Raw genomic sequence first — 10356 nt, 5'->3', positions numbered from 1 at the left:
TGTCTACGTACATGCACTCCCTTAGGATAGGTTGAGGGATAAGGGGTAGAAAGTAAGAAGTAAGGAACAGAGGTGGAGAGGCACAACGTGTCTACGTACATGCACTCCCTTAGGATAGGTTGAGGGAAAAGAGTAGTAGGTAAGAAGTAGGGAACAGAGGTGGAGAGGCACACGCATGGTTTTAGCATGAACATGAATAAATACAGGAATAAATAAATGCATAAATTAATATGGAAAAAATATAATGAATGTATAAATAAATAGAGAGGCGAAGTCACTCCCCTTCCGGTGGGACTCATGGGACCTTATTTTTGGAGTGATTTTCACCTCTTTTAATACTTTCCGCCTCATTCTGAAAGAAAGAAGTGAAATGTGCCAACGTGACGGCCGTCTGGGTGTGTGGTGCGAGACGGGAGATGGAGTTCATTGAGCGGTTTCACACAACAAAAGTGTTACTTCACAGTTTTACAACACATTTTTTTTTTTTTGACTTGTAAAATTATCTTTTAAATTGACAAACATCATATGTGTAATTCGTGGCACAATTCAAACGGGTTCAAAAGATAATCTTTCTCTCTCCATTGACTTCAATACATACTTTTTCTGAAATAAGATCCCATGGAGCTCAACCGGAAACGGAGGGACTTCGCCTCTCTATACAAAAAAGTTGAGAATAAAACAGAACACACATTATTATCAAATATGTAACATTTCATTGCCTTTAAAAACAATTAAACCCTGGCTAAATCACACACACACACACACACACACACACACACACACACACACACACACACACACACACACACACACCAAAATCACATGGAGAAATCCCATTGGACCAGGGAGATGCTGCAAAATAGGGAAGTCGGTATTACATCCAGAGGGCACGAAGATGGCTTCATTTTCCTAATTAAATCCATCAGGTCTTGTGAGTTGATAGGTTCAAAGGAGCCAAGAACAGAATGGGATGGAGAGGGGCTAGAGTTGGGCAGTGAAATCCCAGGATTAATACTGGACCTAATAGAGGCTACCTTATCTACAAAGAAGATAAGGAACTTGTTACAGTCATTATTCGAAAGACATGGTAATGTAGTTAGTGGTGGTGAAACAATGTTATTAATTGTGTCAAATAGGATCTTGGGATTTTTCTTTGAAGAAGTTATTAACTTAGCAAAGTAAGCAGTCCGGGCTTCTTTTACTAATGCATTAAAAGACAATCTTAGATCTTTGAGATAAAGGCGATGCACTTCCAGCCCAGTGGTTTTCCATAGTCGTTCTGTCCTGCGACACTTCCGCCTCAGGCAGCAGACAGCGTCCGTTATCCATGGAGAAGTATTGCAGATAGCTATAGTCCTATCCTTTAGTGGTGCCACTATGTCCAGCAATGTGCAGCAATGCTGGACATGTATTAAACGCTCTACATCGATCATGTTAGTGTTATTATCACAGCAAAAGTGAGCTGCGAACTGATCAGCTGTACTCTGTGTAATAATGCGTGAACGACGTAATGATGTTTTGAGGCACATGGGGTCGGTTTTTACAGATAGATTAAAGAAAATACATTTATGATCACTGATCAGTAGATCCTCACAACGGATGTGATCAACATCTAGTCCCAGAGAAAAAACAAGGTCTAAGGTATGACCACCCACGTGAGTGGCGCCAGAAACATGTTGCTTGAAATGAAAAGATTCAGTAATATTAAGAAATTCAGTGGCTACAGAGGGATCCCTCCTCTGTTGCTCTCCCTGAGGTTTCTCCCATGTTCCTTTAAACTGTGGGTTTTCTCTGGAAGTTCTTCCTTGTACGATGTGAGGGTCTAAGGACAGAGGGTCTAAGGACAGAGGGCGTCGTATTGTCATACTGATATTCTGTACAAACTGTGAAGTCCACTGATACACATGTAACATTTGTGATATTGGGCTATATAAATAAACATTGATTGATTGATTGATTGATGGAGTATTCTTCATTTAAATATCGGACTTATCTTATGCTGCCTCGGCTCTGCGTCTTTGCCCTTATTTGGATCAGGCGGGAGTTAAGGCCCGGACACACCAATCTGACACCAAAGAACTGACACAGACGGGCCCTGACTGTTGCGTCGCCTCGCATCTCTGCGTCTTGGCCATGTGTCGCACTGGAACACACCGCAAAGACTTCAGCCAACGGCCGAGAAGCACGTACGAACTGCGCATGCGTGAGTGGCAATAACTCTCCTTACCAGCAGGCGGCGGTAGTGTGTATTCGTCATTCAAAAGAGGCAACAACCTGAAGACAGACTGCGTGATACACCGAGAGAAGAAGAACAGACGGCGTGATATAAACAAACAACAAATAGCGTGTGCGTTCCATTTTCACTCTACAGCGAGAAGCTCACGGGGCTTTCCCCAACCTGTGTCGAGAGCTGGAGTTAAATGAAATCTCAGATTTGCCTTCTTTATAGTTTGTTTGGGTCCCTCACTTCCATTTCGCTTCTCATGCACTGATTCGCTAGCTGAACAGCCAATCAGAGTGATTTCTTTTGCCGACTGCCTTTGGCCAACGGTTTTCGGCCGAAAAGGCGTCGGCACGGCTGAAAAGACCCGACGGTGCGGGACACACCAATCTGAGTAGGGCGTGTCGACGCTCATCGTCGGCCTGACGCCCACCGACGCCGATAATCGGCCTGGTGTGTCCGTGCCTTTAGACTCTGACTTCATTGTTGAGACGGCAGCGGCCGACTCCGCCTACTAAGGGCTTCTCAGCAACTCTGCAGAATCCTATGGGTGACGTCACGGACACTACGTCCATTTATATATACAGTCTATGGTCACGACTCTTTTAAACATCACTGTTGCCGGAAATACATCCGCGGAGGACCCATCAGTGCAGGGACGAGTACAGACATTTGGAGGGGCTATTGCTCTAGATTGGAAAAAGGGCCTCCCCCCCCGAAAAAAGACCTTTTGAAAATTATAACTTGTTTTTAATGTAAAAGAAACCAAACGATTATTACATTAATTAATTTGAACAGCAATTCACATCATCATCTCATAACTAAATAAGCTAAGGCGACTAATTGCATTCGGTGACTTGATTTTTAAAATGAAAACAAGGCACATTTTGAGTTTTGCGGTCCATATCTCATTAAAATATCTAATGTTGTTAGTAACTATTAAAGAAGAATGTGGACAATTCTGTTTGAATGTATTTTGACCATTGTAACTGCTGTGCAGACATACTGATAAAATAGGGCTTTAACTAATTACCTTAAAGGGGACCTATCATGCTAAATACGTCTACGTCTTTTATACATGATTATGTGTCCCCGGTGTTCCAGGGAACTCACCAAGTGTCAGAAAACACAACCCTCTCTATTTTCCTCCATACCCAAATCTCTAAAAAAGGGGCTGCAACAGATCTGATAAAAACTGATCCAGATTTGAACACTGTCCTGACGTCAGGACGGTGGCGCTACGGCTATTGGGCCAACTCCACCAATCAGGAGGAGACAGCCACGGCCATTGCCGTTCGAAAGCGCTGGAGACGCTGTAGTACATATGCCAGGCCTGTAGATGGTGCTGTTCTCACTGAATCTGCCCTTGCTAAAACAGAGCTTTAAATTGTCAGATTGAGCAAAATGAGGCATGGCTAAAATGCATGATCTGTTTGGTATTTTGAAAAAAAAAAAGTATAAATATGCCTTATATAGGTATGGTCCTACACTATATTATTCAAATATAGCATGATAGGTCCACTTTAAATAAACTCACAAATGAATGAAACCAGTTCAATACGCATTATTCTTATTCTTATCATTCTTTATGAGCGCAGTAACAGTAAGGTATCTAATTACTTATTTATTTAGTATTCCATAACTTAATAACAGAGATGGTCAAACTAAAGTAGAGACATGGCAGAAATCCTACAATGCAGCGGACAGTGAAGTGTTCTCCTGAGAGGGCGATCAAGAGAAGAGCGAGAGGGTGAGGGAGTTTACAGATGAAAAGACACAGAAAGACAGAAGCACAATAACAAGTATATTTAGGTGTTTTTTTGTAAATAACCGACGGTGTCAAGAGGGAGATAAATCCCCTGGTTTGTCCCCTATACTCTAACTGCCATGAGAAAACTCAAAATCAATTTTCCAAAATACGTAAAATGTGTAATCACACACTTAGCAATATAGAACATAAATAATAAAAACGTACTCGGTTTAAAACACTTTTGAGGTCATACTGTGGAATGAGTTCACACTGAAACGAGTGCTTCATGCAACATTTCGCGGGCAATTACATATAAGAAGAAGGAGAAGAAGAAGAAGTAGTAGAAGAAGAATGAAGCTGCTAACACTAAATGCTAACGCTCAGGTTACAATAATTGTATTGCTGCGAAGCACCACGCCATTGAAACATCAACTTTGTTACAATTTTATTTCCCCTTGCTATGTGTTTTTAAAGCATATTTAAAAACGGGGACAGATTGACCCAGGCAGGCACATGGTATGATCACATAGCCATATGAGGCCGGACTCAGAGGGCTTTCCTTCGCTTTCAGCTGTCAGATTGTAAACAATCGGAAATTAGAGAAATGGGAAAGGGCTCAGGTAAAGGTTACCTGTATTTCAGAGCCATGAAGAAGCCCCACCTGTACAGCCCCAGCCCCTTTCAGCACCGAGGTCAGGTGTGGCCCGTTTCATCGAGAGACAACAGGAAGTCCTCCTGACTGAAGGGCCAGATCTGACACAGCAACACAACTCAACACAACAACACATCAACCCATCAACACACCAACGCAACAACACGCCAACGCAACAACACGCCAACGCAACAACACGCCAACGCAACAACACGCCAACGCAACAACACGCCAACGCAACAACACGCCAACGCAACAACACGCCAACGCAACAACACGCCAACGCAACAACACGCCAACGCAACAACACGCCAACGCAACAACACGCCAACGCAACAACACGCTAACGCAACAACACGTTAACGCAACAACACGTTAACGCAACAACACGCCAACGCAACAACACGCCAACGCAACAACACGCCAACGCAACAACACGCCAACGCAACAACACGCCAACGCAACAACACGCCAACGCAACAACACGCCAACGCAACAACACGCCAACGCAACAACACGCTAACGCAACAACACGTTAACGCAACAACACGCCAACGCAACAACACGCCAACGCAACAACACGCCAACGCAACAACACGCTAACGCAACAACACGCCAACGCAACAACACGCCAACGCAACAACACGCCAACGCAACAACACGCCAACGCAACAACACGCCAACGCAACAACACGCCAACGCAACAACACGCCAACGCAACAACACGTTAACGCAACAACACGCCAACGCAACAACACGCCAACGCAACAACACGCCAACGCAACAACACGCCAACGCAACAACACGCCAACGCAACAACACGCTAACGCAACAACACGCTAACGCAACAACACGCCAACGCAACAACACGCTAACGCAACAACACGCCAACGCGCCAACACAGCAATGCGCCAACGCAACGATGCGCCAACACACCAACAACACGCCAACGCAACAACACGACAACACGTCAACAGATTAAACACAGCCAGACAACTTTTGAGTAAAAGTCAGATTATTTTTTTGAAAAGTCCGAATTTTGAGATTTTCAGGTCAAAGTAAAAATATTGTCAGAAAAAAGGCAGAATTCTGGGGAAAAAAATCTGAATATTTAGAAAAAAGTCTGAATTTGGCTATTTTTTTTAATAAAGTCAGATTTGTAGACTTTCAGAATTTCTAGAAAATAGCAGCATGTAAACAGTGAGTTTTGTTGAGACCATTGTCAGCTGAGGTGATGGGATGTTTCACAGCTTCCTCTGTTAGTGACTGCAGGAGGACACATAACAGTAACATCTGATATTAGGAACATTTGAATAACTCTGTGTCTTGCGGTGTAGATGCTCTGCTATGAGGAGCTGCGAGAAGAACCAGAACATATGAGCCGGTCGGACACACACACACACACACACACACACACACACACACACACACACACACACACACACACACACACACATACAGAGGTCTCAGACTGTATCGTGGGACTCAACAGCTGGCAGGGGAAGTTGAAACATTTTTCTCCCCCTCCTCCCCCCTGCAGGCCTCAGTTAGCAGAGGGCGATGCTTCCTGCAGACTCGCCCCCTCTCTCTCTGCCTCTCCCTCTCTCTCTCCCTCCATGCAGAGGGTCATTTCTCCCCATGTCTTCCTCCCCTCTGGTTTTCAGCGTTTCCTCTCTGCAGTGTTTTTAGAGCCGTCTCTCTGCAGGACAAAGTTTTCAGTCGTTTCTGAAAACTGATTTATTTCTTTAACTCCGCTCTTGAACGATTCCCCTGTGGGAGGATTTCTTTTAAAAAGCTTGTACTTTGAAACCAGCCCGAAGACAACAGATGACTTACACTGAGATGGAATAACTCTCCTGATTCCTTTTGGTGGTTTTTGGTTTGAAAAGCTTCTTGGGGCAGATTACAGAGAGCAGGAGCTGATCCAACTTCAAAGGTAAATACTGACTTTGATCTGCTCCTAAATTGAAATTATGTCACTTTTTTATCGGGACTTTTGAACCTGAATGGTGACTAAGTACAAACTACAGGTATTTTACTTGAGGATTTCCTTTTTATGCAACGTTATGATTCTAGTCTACTATATTGTGTCGGCAAAGGTTGTACTTTTTACTTCACTACATTACTTTGTATGTACTTTTCAGATTCTCACAGAGACACCATTCCTTCTTTCTGTTCCCTCTCCTGTATGTTTAGGTGTTAGTGCATGCAAATGGTCTGCAGAGGCTACAATCCCTGTGTTGGCCTCACATTGTACGTGATAGGCTAAGGGGCAGGACATCTCTAAGTGGTTGACCAATCACAACAGAGCTGGCCAGCTAACCAATCAGAGCAGACTGGGCTCTGGTTTCAGACAGAGGGCGAAAAGAGGAGCTGCAACACAGACAGGATGAGACAAATAAAGAGCTTTTTGAACATTAAAGCATGGAGAGGACTCTTTAAAGTAGAGACACTACATACTGATATACACCTGAACATCAGCAGGAGAGGACTCTTTAAAGTAGAGACACTACATACTGATATACACCTGAACATCAGCAGGAGAGGACTCTTTAAAGTAGAGACGCTACATACTGATATACACCTGAACATCAGCAGGAGAGGACTCTTTAAAGTAGAGACACTACACACTGATATACACCTGAACATCAGCAGGAGAGGACTCTTTAAAGTAGAGACACTACATACTGATATACACCTGAACATCAGCAGGAGAGGACTCTTTAAAGTAGAGACACTACATACTGATATACACCTGAACATCAGCAGGAGAGGACTCTTTAAAGTAGAGACGCTACATACTGATATACACCTGAACATCAGCAGGAGAGGACTCTTTAAAGTAGAGACGCTACATACTGATATACACCTGAACATCAGCAGGAGAGGACTCTTTAAAGTAGAGACGCTACATACTGATATACACCTGAACATCAGCAGGAGAGGACTCTTTAAAGTAGAGACACTACATACTGATATACACCTGAACATCAGCAGGAGAGGACTCTTTAAAGTAGAGACACGACATACTGATATACACCTGAACATCAGCAGGAGAGGACTCTTTAAAGTAGAGACACTACATACTGATATACACTCGAACATCAGCAGGAGAGGACTCTTTAAAGTAGAGACACTACATACTGATATACACCCGAACATCAGCAGGAGAGGACTCTTTAAAGTAGAGACACTACATACTGATATACACTCGAACATCAGCAGGAGAGGACTCTTTAAAGTAGAGACACTACATACTGATATACACCCGAACATCAGCAGGAGAGGACTCTTTAAAGTAGAGACACTACATACTGATATACACCTGAACATCAGCAGGAGAGGACTCTTTAAAGTAGAGACACTACATACTGATATACACCTGAACATCAGCAGGAGAGGACTCTTTAAAGTAGAGACACTACATACTGATATACACCTGAACATCAGCAGGAGAGGACTCTTTAAAGTAGAGACACTACATACTGATATACACACATAAGCAGGAGAGGACTCTTTAAAGTAGAGACTCTACATACTGATATACACCTGAACATCAGCAGGAGAGGACTCTTTAAAGTAGAGACACTACACACTGATATACACCTGAACATCAGCAGGAGAGGACTCTTTAAAGTAGAGACACTACATACTGATATACACCTGAACATCAGCAGGAGAGAATCTTTAAAGTAGAGACACTACATACTGATATACACCTGAACATCAGCAGGAGAGGACTCTTTAAAGTAGAGACACTACATACTGATATACACCTGAACATCAGCAGGAGAGGACTCTTTAAAGTAGAGACACTACATACTGATTAACACCTGAACATCAGCAGGAGAGGACTCTTTAAAGTAGAGGCACTACATACTGATATACACCTGAACATCAGCAGGAGAGGACTCTTTAAAGTAGAGACACTACATACTGATATACACCTGAACATCAGCAGGAGTGGACTCTTTAAAGTAGAGACACTACATACTGATATACACCTGAACATCAGCAGGAGAGGACTCTTTAAAGTAGAGACACTACATACTGATATACACCTGAACATCAGCAGGAGAGGACTCTTTAAAGTAGAGACACTACATACTGATATACACCTGAACATCAGCAGGAGAGGACTCTTTAAAGTAGAGACACTACATACTGATATACACCTGAACATCAGCAGGAGAGGACTCTTTAAAGTAGAGACACTACATACTGATATACACCTGAACATCAGCAGGAGAGGACTCTTTAAAGTAGAGACACTACATACTGATATACACCCGAACATCAGCAGGAGAGGACTCTTTAAAGTAGATACACTACATACTGATATAAACCTGAACATAAGCAGGAGAGGACTCTTTAAAGTAGAGACACTACATACTGATATACACCTGAACATCAGCAGGAGAGGACTCTTTAAAGTAGAGACACTACATACTGATATAAACCTGAACATAAGCAGGAGAGGACTCTTTAAAGTAGAGACACTACATACTGATATACACCTGAACATCAGCAGGAGAGGACTCTTTAAAGTAGAGACACTACATACTGATATACACCCGAACATCAGCAGGAGAGGACTCTTTAAAGTAGATACACTACATACTGATATAAACCTGAACATAAGCAGGAGAGGACTCTTTAAAGTAGAGACACTACATACTGATATACACCTGAACATCAGCAGGAGAGGACTCTTTAAAGTAGAGACACTACATACTGATATACACCTAAACATCAGCAGGAGAGGACTCTTTAAAGTAGAGACACTACATACTGATATACACCTGAACATCAGCAGGAGAGGACTCTTTAAAGTAGAGACACTACATACTGATATACACCTGAACATCAGCAGGAGAGGACTCTTTAAAGTAGAGACGCTACATACTGATATACACCTGAACATCAGCAGGAGAGGACTCTTTAAAGTAGAGACACTACACACTGATATACACCTGAACATCAGCAGGAGAGGACTCTTTAAAGTAGAGACACTACATACTGATATACACCTGAACATCAGCAGGAGAGGACTCTTTAAAGTAGAGACACGACATACTGATATACACCTGAACATCAGCAGGAGAGGACTCTTTAAAGTAGAGACACTACATACTGATATACACCTGAACATCAGCAGGAGAGGACTCTTTAAAGTAGAGACACTACATACTGATATACACCTGAACATCAGCAGCAGAGGACTCTTTAAAGTAGAGACACTACATACTGATATACACCTAAACATCAGCAGGAGAGGACTCTTTAAAGTAGAGACACTACATACTGATATACACCTAAACATCAGCAGGAGAGGACTCTTTAAAGTAGAGACACTACATACTGATATACACCTGAACATCAGCAGGAGAGGACTCTTTAAAGTAGAGACACGACATACTGATATACACCTGAACATCAGCAGGAGAGGACTCTTTAAAGTAGAGACACGACATACTGATATACACCTGAACATCAGCAGGAGAGGACTCTTTAAAGTAGAGACACTACACACTGATATACACCTGAACATCAGCAGGAGAGGACTCTTTAAAGTAGAGACACTACATACTGATACACACCTGAACATCAGCAGGAGAGGACTCTTTAAAGTAGAGACACTACATACTGATATACACCTGAACATCAGCAGGAGAGGACTCTTTAAAGTAGAGACACTACATACTGATACACACCTGAACATCAGCAGGAGAG

At 42.8% G+C, this 10356-nt stretch overlaps 1 protein-coding gene across 1 annotated transcript in view; it reads left to right on the top strand.

The window, feature by feature from the left end:
• Positions 1–6275: 6275 nt before the first annotated feature.
• Positions 6276–10356, top strand: part of LOC117484597 (zinc finger protein GLIS2-like) — a 51135-nt gene continuing 47054 nt past the window's right edge. The window contains exon 1 of the mRNA XM_034133029.1: positions 6276–6559. The gene's annotated coding sequence lies outside the window, so the exon portion shown is untranslated. The remainder of the gene's footprint in view (positions 6560–10356) is intronic.

The sequence above is a fragment of the Trematomus bernacchii genome, unplaced genomic scaffold (genome assembly GCF_902827165.1).
Source record: "Trematomus bernacchii unplaced genomic scaffold, fTreBer1.1, whole genome shotgun sequence".
NCBI lineage: Eukaryota > Metazoa > Chordata > Actinopteri > Perciformes > Nototheniidae > Trematomus > Trematomus bernacchii.
Note: the sequence above shows the minus strand (reverse complement) of the source record. Positions and strands in the feature narration are given on the sequence as shown.